At 30.3% G+C, this 12,628-nt stretch overlaps 1 protein-coding gene across 3 annotated transcripts in view; it reads left to right on the top strand.

The window, feature by feature from the left end:
• The window catches only part of LOC129985561 (zinc finger E-box-binding homeobox 1-like), a 558,704-nt gene that overhangs the window by 250,793 nt on the left and 295,283 nt on the right, over window positions 1-12,628 (top strand). The gene's annotated exons all lie outside the window — the stretch shown is intronic.

Genomic DNA, 12,628 nt, shown 5'->3' with positions numbered 1-12,628 from the left:
ATAGTTTTTGTGAAATAATATTTTCGGAAGACTTAGCTGGAAAAAATCACTTAATTTTGAATTAACTTATATTTTAATTAACTTTTTGTATTTTGAGATAATAAAAGATGGTGACTTTTATCTTACCTTAAATTGAATGTATTCTGATGATGATTAGGTGTGTGCCAAAAGTGGCGTTACACCGGTAAAAGCTCATAAATTAAATTTAAAAAAAAATTTAAATAGCTATTAAAGAAATAACTATTCAAAAAAAAATTTTTTTTTTTCATAATCTTGTGTACTAGAAGCTAAAAACAATATGAAATGACACAATATGAAATTGAAAGTATGTTAAATTTCATGAAAATCACGTTTAAACTGAAAATACGAATAAAATAAAATATATAAAGTCATTTATCTCTATTCATAATATAGATTATCGTTGTATTAATTTCTTTTGTTTGTTCTTTAATGAAAAGCAATTTTTAATGAATTACAATCAAGGTTTGTTCTACATCCCCTGCTGCGATATCTCTGTTTTCTTACAACTGACTCTTCTCATTATCTTTTCGATTAAAATATTTGTATGATTCCTCTATTATGGTTAGAATAATTTCTATTATTATATAAGGCAAGAAATCTTCCCTTTCATCCCCCGGTTGAGCAGTTAGGTTAATAGCTTTTATAGTTTATTTCACTGCATTTACCGCCACAATTTTTTAACACCTCTGTTTCACATCTCGGGAAAATGGCCGCTACTTAAAGAAGGAAATGACTCTTTTCCGTCTCTGGTTCTTCAATCGAAAGGTGCTTTTCCATCATTCAACTCCTTTTTTTTTTCCGGTTAAAGAATATAAAATATTACTTTCTCTACCTTCATTTCATACCCTCCAGTTATCGCCACGGCGTGAACATTCGCTTAAGGTGAAATACGAAAGATATTTATTTATCTAGAATTGAGCAGAAAGCCCACTTTGCGTCCCACCCTCCCATATAAGTCGAATTCGCGGCCCCACTCCTCTTTTCCTACCTTTCTGAAATTCGGAAAAACCTTAAAGCTAGTAAAAATATCGCCCTGGTCCGAGAAAGATAAATAAAAAAGTGGCAACGGAAGCGTAAAATACACTGTTTCCAACCCCCATTCCCAATACCAAATACGGCCTGGGCGCATATTGCGGCCGCCTGGAATTGCTTAGCCAATCTGCTTTTTTTTTTTTTTTTTTTTTTTCCCTCTTCTGCCTTCGTTTTATTTGTTTCTTTCTTTTCTTAAATCCATTTCACGAGTAGAAAGGCCTGTATGGAGTTAAAGGTCCGGTGTGTTGTCCATGAAGACCATTGGCGGTGCAGTTAAAGGCACCTGCAGCCCCGCGATGATGATGATGGTGTTGACCATAGCCCTAGCGTCTGGTAAATCGGGGCGCGTGAGGGATCAAGGGCAAAGTAAACGCCCTTTTGTAGGTGAGCCTTTTTTCGGAAATATTTTTATTGAGTGGCTAAAAGCTATTGTCGCCTTATAGTATTGTTTTATCTTCATACTCGAATTAAGACTATTTCTTCACTTTTAATCAGTCATTTGAATTATTTTTCAACTGTATGGTCTACCAGATTTTAATTAATATAAGCTGCGGAAAATTTAATGAGTGATATAAAATATGAACTAGTATTTACTGGCTGGTCATTCTTATTCTTATTTTAATTTAATGTCATTCTTATTCTTATTTTAATTACTTAAAATTTGTATTTCTTACTCTTAAAATACAGTTTTAAATCGGGATCTAATTTTTTAAAATCATTAATAAAGCGGACGTGTTATGAAAATTTCAAATGCTATGCATTCTTACAAATAAAATTATATTAGTATATGTTTGATTTTTAATAAAAAAAATAGATATTACTAAGAGATGTGAAAAAAGTATTCGTTTCAACAAGTTATGAAGCAAGAACAAACTTACGAAAATTCGTTTTTAAGCAAATCTGCCTTTTTTTTTAAATTGACATTCTCCGACATTTTTTTTCTGTACATTTCTATTCTTACTGTAAACATTTTCAGCTGAAAGTAGTTAAGAAGTATGTCAGATTTTCAACATCACAAGGATGAGAATGAATTAAGACTTTAGCTGTCATATCGCGTAGTTAGCAATTTGCAAACAAATACTAGGGCTTCACATCTTAGTAATCATAAAATTTAAATGGTTTGATTCATGCATGGACAGAAATGGATAATTCGAACATGGACGCAATAATTTGACTCAAATAGCAATTCTTTGAACTATAAATGTTCAACGTATTACGCAAAAATGTTGCGAATTTGCAATATGTTGTACACTATTGTAGAAACCCGTGCCTATTTCTTTTGGAATCATTTTACTTCGCGATGAGGCGAGAACAGCGTCTTCCTTGTTTTTACGATTCTTTACTGAAGTGATTTTCAGTTTATTTTAAATCTTCTTAATGTTTTAATTCGAAACTTTCAATATATAAATATATTGCTTAATAAAACATAAACATCTGTACCCTTAATTTACATTTCGCACATATTTTGTTGCAGTCAAAAACAGCATTTTTTTTTTTAAATCTGAAAAATAGGTACATAGTACTGTGTACTTAAAGCGTAAACGTTTTTCCAAGCCATTCATATTAATAGTAAATTTTATAAAAAAAGCAAATAATATAAGAAAAATTAAAAAAAATATTGATGAATAAAATAATTTATCACTGCAATTTAAATTTTATTCCAATAAACTGACCAACATGATTAATTCTGATGTAAACCAAAATCCGATATTATTTAACTTGACAAAGTGAAAGCCCTAAGTTAAAAATGACACAAAAAATCTTTTTTTGAATTGCATAATATAATATTAAGTACAAAATAATTATTCAAGCAGTATAAGCATTAATGTTGCTCTTTGAGTAACAGCTGCATATTGGATTTAAAATTTGAGTTAGCACGGGTCTCTTTATCAATTTAACATGAATTTATACCATTAATATAACACGGGAAGCTGACTTTTATTGTGTAATAATATATTTAAAAAAATTAGTTTCTATTCTAAAAAACGATTCTATGTATTATGTGTTCTATTTTCAATTCCTATTTTAGAAAATGAGCAAGACAATTATTTCAGAGAAATAAAACAGTTTTCATTTTTATTTTAATATCAACAAAAATACTGCGTCTTAAAAAGTTTGGGTAAACAAGTCTGACGGAATCTATAAGGTGCTTGATTACATTCATAAAATCTGTTTACAGAGGAATCGAAATTTTGATTTGGGGGTGGAGATTCAGAAAATGAGACTTAATTAGTACACATTATTGTACTAAAAGATGAGAGAATCTAAATCTTAGTTAAATAAAAACTTTCGATTTTAATTGGTGTGGTGAGAAGTCGGGCGTATGGAGTTGAAAATCCACGTTTCGTTTGCGAAATATAATCTTTTCATTTCTGTCTTTTACAATTCTTTTAACTTCAGTGATTATGTGTTCGTTAAGTGTCATTCATTTTAGATTGGAATATCGTCTTACTTTTCTTTTAGCTTCAGTTATATTGAATCAATGAAATTAGGTTAGTTTTCATAGTTGTTGAGTTGTACCTTATTGCTTTTTTTTGAAGATCTGCATTTTAATAAATGGTTTTTAATTTTCTTGTAAAATATATTTCGTTTTAAATATTATTTTATCGTAATAATGTGATCCTAAAAACAGATTTATGTTCATGTTTAAAAAAATTACTATTATATTATTGCATCATATGCTATCCTATTTATTTTTTTCCTTTTATTTCTTTAAAATAATGTAAAGATTATATTGCACAGCATTACATGATTTGTCAAGTATATTCTTGATTGGACGTTCATTATTAGTAGCAATAGAGATAATATGGGATGTGGTATTAATTTATATTACTTTCGCAGGATATATACAATACGTGCATTTGTTTATATAGGTTTTGTTAGATAAAAAGCACATGAATATAATATATATTATACTTTGGTTTTTATAATTTTTGTATAAAATAGCAGTTGTTAAAAAATCAATCTGTTATCGTAGACATAGCATAATATTTAAATTTCACAAGGGATTATAAAATAAAATTTTCTAAATAACGATTTAGATATTCGATTCATGATCATTTTAGGAATATTGAGCATTTAAAGCGTTACGAACAAACATAAAATATAACGGAAATTTGTATAACAGATTTTTTTTTTAAAAAAATTTGGAATATTACGGAGAAGAAATAAGTCTTAGTATTTCAAAGAGAATCGAGGTTCAGTGGGATCTAACGGCCTATTTAAGACACTGAATTATACATTCTAGGCCGGATTATCAAATTGTACAAATAAATTTGCCCCTAGAATCCTTGAAGAGGGCTGAGTTTTAGAGATTTGGAAAGGAGGGGAGGGGGGGGGGTTATTTTCAAGATAATCTAATTTTTTTAAATCTTAATTTGACTAACAAAAGCCATTTATTTAAAATAAGCATCAATTAAATCAAGTATCATTTGAGGTATTTTTCAAATCAAGTATCAATTCAAGTATTCACATATATCAAGTATTAATTGAATAAAAATAAAACAACATTTAAATTTCGGAGCTTAATTCTTAGAATTTTTCATGTCTCATGTTCACAGATTAGCATGATGCAATTATAATTTTTTTCATAGTTGTTTGACCCCCTCAAATCTACAGTTTGGGCAAACTTTATTTTAGAGTGTTTAATTCGAATTTATAAAGTTTTTCATTTTTTTTTTTTTGCCATTTTGTTTAAAATTGCATTTAAATCATTTTTTTATATGCTCCGAAATTAGCTCTCTTGAAAATATTCCACGATTAAAGGTTATTTCAATATGTTATAATATCTTTAACATATTGAACATATTTATATCATTATAATATCTTTCGTTTAAAAATTGATTACGTAGAAATTCTCTGATAAATGAGAGTAACAGACGTTTTATATACCAAAAATAAAAATAATGGGAAACCTTCTATTGTAGTCACGAAAAACTACTTATATTGGTAACCTCCCAGCCCGCTTTTTTGAATTATTCCGAACACTACCAGATACTTCTCATGTTTATGTTCCAAAATGTAAAGCGTTATTCATTTTAGATTTTAATGTAGACAAGGCGTTTGATTTTTTTTTTTTTTTGTATCATTTCCTCCTAGTAGTTTTCAAATTAGAATTAGTAAAAAAAAATATCCTATTTTGTAGATTGAGTATAGCAAAGAAAAGAAAAGGAATAATTCACATTCCTTAAAAATCCGTACAGGACTTAATCCAAACCCTGGCTGTAGTATTATGTAATTAAATTAGAGAAGTAATTATTCATGAGATTTTGAGAAATAAGATTATGAATGTACTACCTCACCATGCAAGTTTTTCTGCGTTCGATTCTGCGATGTTTTTTTTCCCGCTGAACTTCACAAACTTGCGCTCAGAAGCGAATGTAGGCATTTTGCGTTCCTAGACTTTGCAAATAAGGAACCCTCTCTTTTAATAAACTGGTTAATTTAATTTCACATTTCAACTTTTTAAACTTAATCAGCATATTAATGATGCATTTTAGGCTAATTTTTTTAAGTACTTTCTATTAACATTTGCGTACTTTTTATTTATTAATTATATTTGATAACTTAGCGGTAAAACGTTGATACATAATCATATATTTGCTTACGCTTGGAATTTATTAAATATTATTAACTAATTGAAAATAATAGAATATCGGAATTTCTCTTAATCTTACTTTTTTATTTGACTAAGTATTAATATTTTATCATTTAAAGAATTAGCATATTTTATCAATATATTTGTCTGATAACAAAGCTAATAGCATTTTTCTAATTGACAGGTCTCTTATTTTTAGATAGCTATGCAACAGCGAAAATCTGCCATTGCATAGTTTTTTGCTGTTAGAAATTAATTCTTACACATACAATCAAATAAAAAAAAAATGAAAATTACTCATATATTATTTCTTGAACTACATTGCCTTCAGCCCATTTAACTTTCGAACCGTTTCTCGAAAATTTGAATGAATAGTTATTAAAAAGAGCTTTAAACTTTTCGAAACATAAATCTATATCCATCTTCCCAAATGCTGTCGATGCAAAATAAAAACCATCGAGGAAAGCAACAGGATTCATGAAGGGCATTAAGGCAACTCATTGAAAAATCATCGGCGTCATTTGGCGGCAGAACAAATTTTGTCCGTCTCCAATGATCCATAGAGTTGCGAGAGGGCTAATAAGTCTTTGAATGACTTCAACATCGATTAGCGAACTTCGTCCACTCAGATAGGTTCATTGTTTCTTCAACATGAAACAACAAGTGCTATTAAGAAGTCACTCAAAGGAGGAAAAAGTTTTATGATAAATGAGATTTCGGGAATTTTCCATTCTTCTCTGCGTCAATTTATCGGTACTTCGGAACAAAGGATTCCTCTTGGTTTTCCACTTAAAATTTGTTTCATAATTGATTTATGTTGTTTGTTGTTTATTTTAGATATTTTGTAAGGAATCTCGGAATTTATTTGTAGAAAATTGGACAGTGATATTGTGTTTTAATAGTTGGTTGATCAGATCTTTGTTTGTATTAAAGGGACTATTAATTTTTTCGATTGATGTATCCCTTTTAAAATCATTTTCCCGATTTTGTTTTATATATTTAAGTTTATGTCATTTATTTTTATATTTTTGCTTCTTGCTAATTTCATTGAAGGAAGGGAAAAATGATTTACAAAAATATCAAATTTTGATATTGTTATTCGATATGCCACTTTGCATGATATGAGTTGTAAACTATTTTAAAATGATAAATCAAAAATGCTGAAGGAATTATAAAGAAATCGTGATCTTATTTTAACCTTCAATAGATGCTGAACGAACTGCAAAGGAACTGTAACATTTTCAGCATTCATTCATAAGATTCCGAAGGAACTGTAAACATTTTCAGCATTCATTCATAAGATTCCGAAGGAACTGTAAACATTTTCAGCATTCATTCATAAGATGCCGTAGGAACTGTAAACATTTTCAGCATTCATTCATAAGATGCCGAAGGAACTGTAAACATTTTCAGCATTCATTCATAAGATGCCGAAGGAACTGTAAACATTTTCAGCATTCATTCATAAGATGCCGAAGGAACTGTAAACATTTTCAGCATTCATTCATAAGATGCCGAAGGAACTGTAAACATTTTCAGCATTCATTCATAAGATGCCGAAGGAACTGTAAACATTTTCAGCATTCATTCATAAGATGCCGAAGGAACTGTAAACATTTTCAGCATTCATTCATAAGATGCCGAAGGAACTGTAAACATTTTCAGCATTCATTCATAAGATGCCGAAGGAACTGCAAACATTTTCAGCATTCATAAAAAGCCGAAGAAACTATAAAAGAGCTATAAACATTTTCAACATGCAAAAAAATACTTAAAGAATGATAGGCATTATAAAGGAAGAATCGAAGGAACAGTAAACATTTTCAACTTATGTGCCCTTTGAAATTCATTTTTGTAAATTATTCCACTTTTAAATAATTATACATATGCTTTTTCCTAATTCTACTCTAGGAAAGCAAAAATGGTATACAATAACATGATTATTCAGCTGCAAGTTGTTTGGCATTCCATTTTAAAGGACATGAGTTCTGAATTAATTAAATAGGATAAATATAAACATGCACTGTCATTTTCATAATCGTCAAATGAGCAATGTGGTTGCAATGACATATAACGGTTAAATGGCGCCCGGAGCATTTTCTTTATTATTTTTCGCATCGACTCTTATTCATATTCGGCTATAAGAATGTGATTTGATAATGATAATAAATCTTTTATCATCATTATCAGATCATTCAAGTTATGTTTTGAATAATGAATAACGAAATGAGACGTTTTCTTTAATATTATTGCATACTGCGGAATATTTTGTGAATTTTGTATTTTATTAAATATGTGAGTTCCTTCAAATTTATCTAATATAATTTCTTTTCCATAATCTTATGATTTCTCTTTTTGTTTTTAAGGAATGAAAACTTCTGTTTTGCATTCAATTCCAGAGATAGAAGATCGCGTATCTTTTTACATTTACACATTTCTTTTTACATGTTTGAGACATCATCTTAACTTTTCGATATCCGAGAACAAATTGATAATTTCAAAAATAAAATTAAGTATTTTCTGACTTTTTTTGTTGACCAATATTTTCAGGTTAGTTACTTATCTGAAATAACATCCTTTTCAAAGATGCCATTCCAGCATGCATATGTAATCTTGATTTATTCTACGGTATTGAGACAATGGCGACGATTAAATGCAATTAGCTTAAATGTTTGAAAACTTTCAATAATAATTCTTAATAAATAATTAAAAATTATTATATATTTGCTCCTCTGTTGTCAACCATGCGACACTAAATACAATTCATTTTCTAGATTCTTTCAGAAGGACTCTCCTGGTGTCTCATGGACGCTCCCCCATCACCTTTACCTCGGAAAGATCCTCAATTCTTCGATTCCTATTCCTCTCCATCCTCCTATCCTATTTTTCCTCCACACCCCATTCTGTGCACGTGCTACGTCCTCCCTGCCTCCCGCGCCACAATTACCTGTCCTCACCCCTGGGGAGGGCATTCCTGGTGGAACAACTTGCTAAGTATTCGTATTAAGTCTATGGGTTTTATTGCGCGGTGTGGGGAGAGAAGCTTTTTCGTCAGTGACTTTAGTTATGGCACCTTTCTTCTTTCCAGTCCTTCCTTTTTTTTTTTTTGTATTATGGCTTGACAGGAAGTGCAAAATGTTTTTGTGATTCTTCGGTTTACTTGTTTCATGTTACTGTGTTTGGTTTAAATGGTTTTTCGAAGTTAGAAAGTTATTGCGAGACATTTATTCGCAAGAGTTCGATTGAAGTATATTTAAAGTGTGGTCAATAGAACCAATCAGTTCTTTAAAGTTTAGGCAAAGTTTCTTTGAGACTTTTAAAGGTATGACGGTGATTTGGAAAGGGAGGGAGATGTTTGTATTTTGTATCATTTCCGAAGAATTGTATAAAGAAATTCGTTTACACATTCTGCCAAATGTTTTTATCGAATAGGTATACAATATATTGATTTTGAATTTCTGTAAAATAGTTATTCATGTAATCTTAATGAGTTCTAATTCTTGATTCGTTGTGAAACATCGGTGCTTTTTTTTTATTGTAAATAATCGAAAAATGAAAGAAATTTAAGAATGATTAGGCAGACATTTTGTTCTTTCAATTTTTGGTATTGAAGAAAAAAAAATAAAGAAAAGTAATATTTCATTTTGACTGGAAAAAAAATTGTGTTGCGGTTGATTATCCATTAAAGAATTGAACATTTTATTTGGTTTAGTTGATAGTCAAAACATTCTTTATATATATATATCTGACGTAATTGGTAATTATGAGAACAAGACCTTTCAGTTTAAAGAAATAAATCATAATTAATTCGTAGATAAAATAAAAATTGTATTTCTTGATTGCTGGAATAGATTTAAGCGCTAAACGTGTTTGGATTTCAGATTGTATTTTCATGATAAAGAATATATATATGAAATCATATTTTAGTAGATGTGTGTTTTGTTTGTTTTACGGGAGGTATATTTGTTTCACTACGGGAGGTATATTTGTTTCACTACGGGAGGTATATTTGTTTCACTACGGGAGGTATATTATGTACAAGGAGAGAAGCAATGATAAACTGATGTCGGTTCACATTACGATTTAAAAGCAAAGGGACAGAAAATTTCCCTTTCAGTGATTTTACTATTAGATTCTGATAGGAATTTCTTTGACACGTTTATATTTAGGGAAGGGAATCTGAGGTATCTTTAAAAGAATGTTATAAGCATTAGTGATTTTTATCTCGTCGCTCAGAGCGTCAGAAAATGCTTAAGTCATCAGTTTTTCTAGAGCTCGTGTTGAAAATAATTAAATAAAAAGTGGGAATTGATCAGAAAGTAAGGGATCACTTTAGAATGGAGTTAATATGGGCTAAATTAAGATACAAATTAGGGAATTAATTAAGATTTAAACTAGATTTTAAAATATCATTACATTCAAACGTATGTTTACTTGAATTCCATATTTATCAATAGAAAAACGCAAAATAATAATAATAATAATAAATAAGATTTATTAATTTGTGTTCCATATTTAACGCCCTGAACTAATATTTCATGTAGTTATTCTTGTATCTTATGGTTTATTCTTTTTTGGCATCTTTGTCTCAAGGCTTCAGCATGTGTTAGTATTGATCCAGCTTATCATCACTAATTTGTCACTGGCGCTTTATTTCATCTCAGACTTTGCAGAAATCGACTTATCCTGTTTGAAAAATGATTTGCCGATTCCTTTCCTGTTTGCAAAGAAACATCAATTCGCTCCGAAATCATATCACTTAAATTTGTTTGACGCGTTGACAATCCTCTTTGCGGTCGTTGCAGATGCCGAGCTTGGTGCAAGGCAACTCTCTCCCGACAAGTTGTTCCATAACACGCTGACAGTCCCATGGCTGGAGTTGGCAGTCGAACAGTCATCTAGTCCGTCAAAAGCGAGATTTCAAAATCAGGAGATTATTATTAACTCTCCTCCTGAGGATATGTTCCTGGAAAAGGAAGCAAAAGAGTGCCTGGGAGGTGGTAATTGCGCTATCCCGTTTGCCTGTCTTCAGGTGATACGTCAAATCCTCCTCGAGAAGGAAGGTGATAATTAATTGCATTCTTGACGGATGAGAATATTCCAGATCTTTGGTCTGTCTGTCTGCTTGGGGGCGAAATGGAAAGGCATCAGAATAAGCAAAGTTTCAGGCGGCGGCTCACTTAGGAGGGGAAACTTTTAAAAGGACTCCAGGCTAGTTAACTGAAGAGAAGTTTTATTTGCTCTTCGCATTCTCACTGGGAAAATGGCGCTTCTTTGCAAAATAAGAGGACGGCGAGAGACTTTTATTTGCGGAGGCTCGTTCAGAAAGGGGTGTCAGTTGTTAAGAGAAGAACAAGGGGGTTTTGTTTTCAATTCACTGCATAGACTGGAATTGCTGCTCTCTGAGAAGAACTTTTTAAAATTTGCGCCGAAAAGAAAAGAGTTAAAAACCGATTTCTAATAAATGTCTAACCATGTTCGACTAGTAATTGGCATATTGGGATCTCGAAGAGTAAGGAAAGATGATGACTCGAAGCTTTTTGCGGTAATTTGTTTGAAACTTTGTAACACTTTTGCGTCATTCGTTGTTAATAATGGATTGGGACAGACTGAGTTTTTGTTTTTTGTGTTTGAAGAATCAGTTTATTGTGGAAGGAATGAAGTGAGAAAGGATTGGCAATCATCCATGTCACTTATTTTGCTGTATGCCAGAGTAATTGGCTTTTTCTAGGACATTTTCCTGCTCGTATTGAGATATAAATTTTTTATGCTTTATATGTTCGTAGACTAAATGATTTAAGAAAGTTTTATCCATATGATCAGTAACTTTTTATGAAGTTATTTGTATTCCTTAAAATGGCCGTTATTGTATAAAATCGACAGTAAACAGACAAACATAGAAACAACTATGTACCTGAATTTCTAAATAGTATAAGAATCTCTATAATAAGTGTCTTTTATTTCTATGTGTTATATTAAAATAAACATGTTTTATTTAATAAATATTTAATGTAACTCATATAAATATTTAATACTGGCTATATATTAAAATAATTAAATTTATGTACTCAGCATTAAGTTGATTTGCAATGTTTGCGTTATAAGTAAAAATTTAATACAAATAAAATTTATATAAATCTGTTGTTTGTTAAAGCATTTTTTGTTTTAATTTCAATATTAAAAATGGTATATATTTCTCCATCATTGTAACATATTTTCTTTAAAATTTATTATTAATTTCATTCAATTTTTTGAGCATTCTGAAAGTATGTTTAGAATTTGGAATTTTACTGTAACTTTTGTTCTTTTATTGTTTTCCGAAATGAAAAACGGAGCTCAGAAATAGTTTGCTCTGTCTTTTAAAAAATTGGAATATGTTAAAACACATTTCAGTCTTATTTTTAAATATGCCAATAAAAGAACTATACATTTTTAAAGTAAGTAAAACTTAACATGCATTTTTAACCGTAGAAATTTTCAGTGACATATTTTCTTAATATGTTGTAGAAGCAAGCATGTGACTCATCTTACTTTAAGAAAAATTGGTAACTTTGTTTTCTATCAAGTAGATAGCTTCTTTAAATGATGGACGGACGCAATTAAAGTGGTTCATTAATCTTAAACGTGTAGGCCAAATGCCAAAACTTTACAGATTTCGAATTACGGCGAACAAAAACCGAACTAAATTAATTGATCGCGAAGGCACAGGTCATTAAAAACAAATAAAAAGAGTCAACACCAAGCATCAAGTAAACTTTTCACAACGCTTCGCCCAAACATTATGAAGAAATTATTAAGTATTCGCATAGTTTTAAACTTGAGAGATTCTTTTTATCCATTAATTGCAACGTACTTCTTTTCGGAATACCGAAAGAGTTTTAAAACGAGTCCAACGAGTCCAGACATTTTTCCCGCGACATTTAACGTTCCAAAAACTTGTCGACAGCGAACCTGCTAATCCCAATTTTACGCCATCTC

This window comes from Argiope bruennichi, chromosome 1 (genome assembly GCF_947563725.1).
Source record: "Argiope bruennichi chromosome 1, qqArgBrue1.1, whole genome shotgun sequence".
Lineage (NCBI taxonomy): Eukaryota > Metazoa > Arthropoda > Arachnida > Araneae > Araneidae > Argiope > Argiope bruennichi.
The sequence above is the reverse complement of the archived record's forward strand: the minus strand, read 5'-3'. Positions and strand labels throughout refer to the sequence as shown.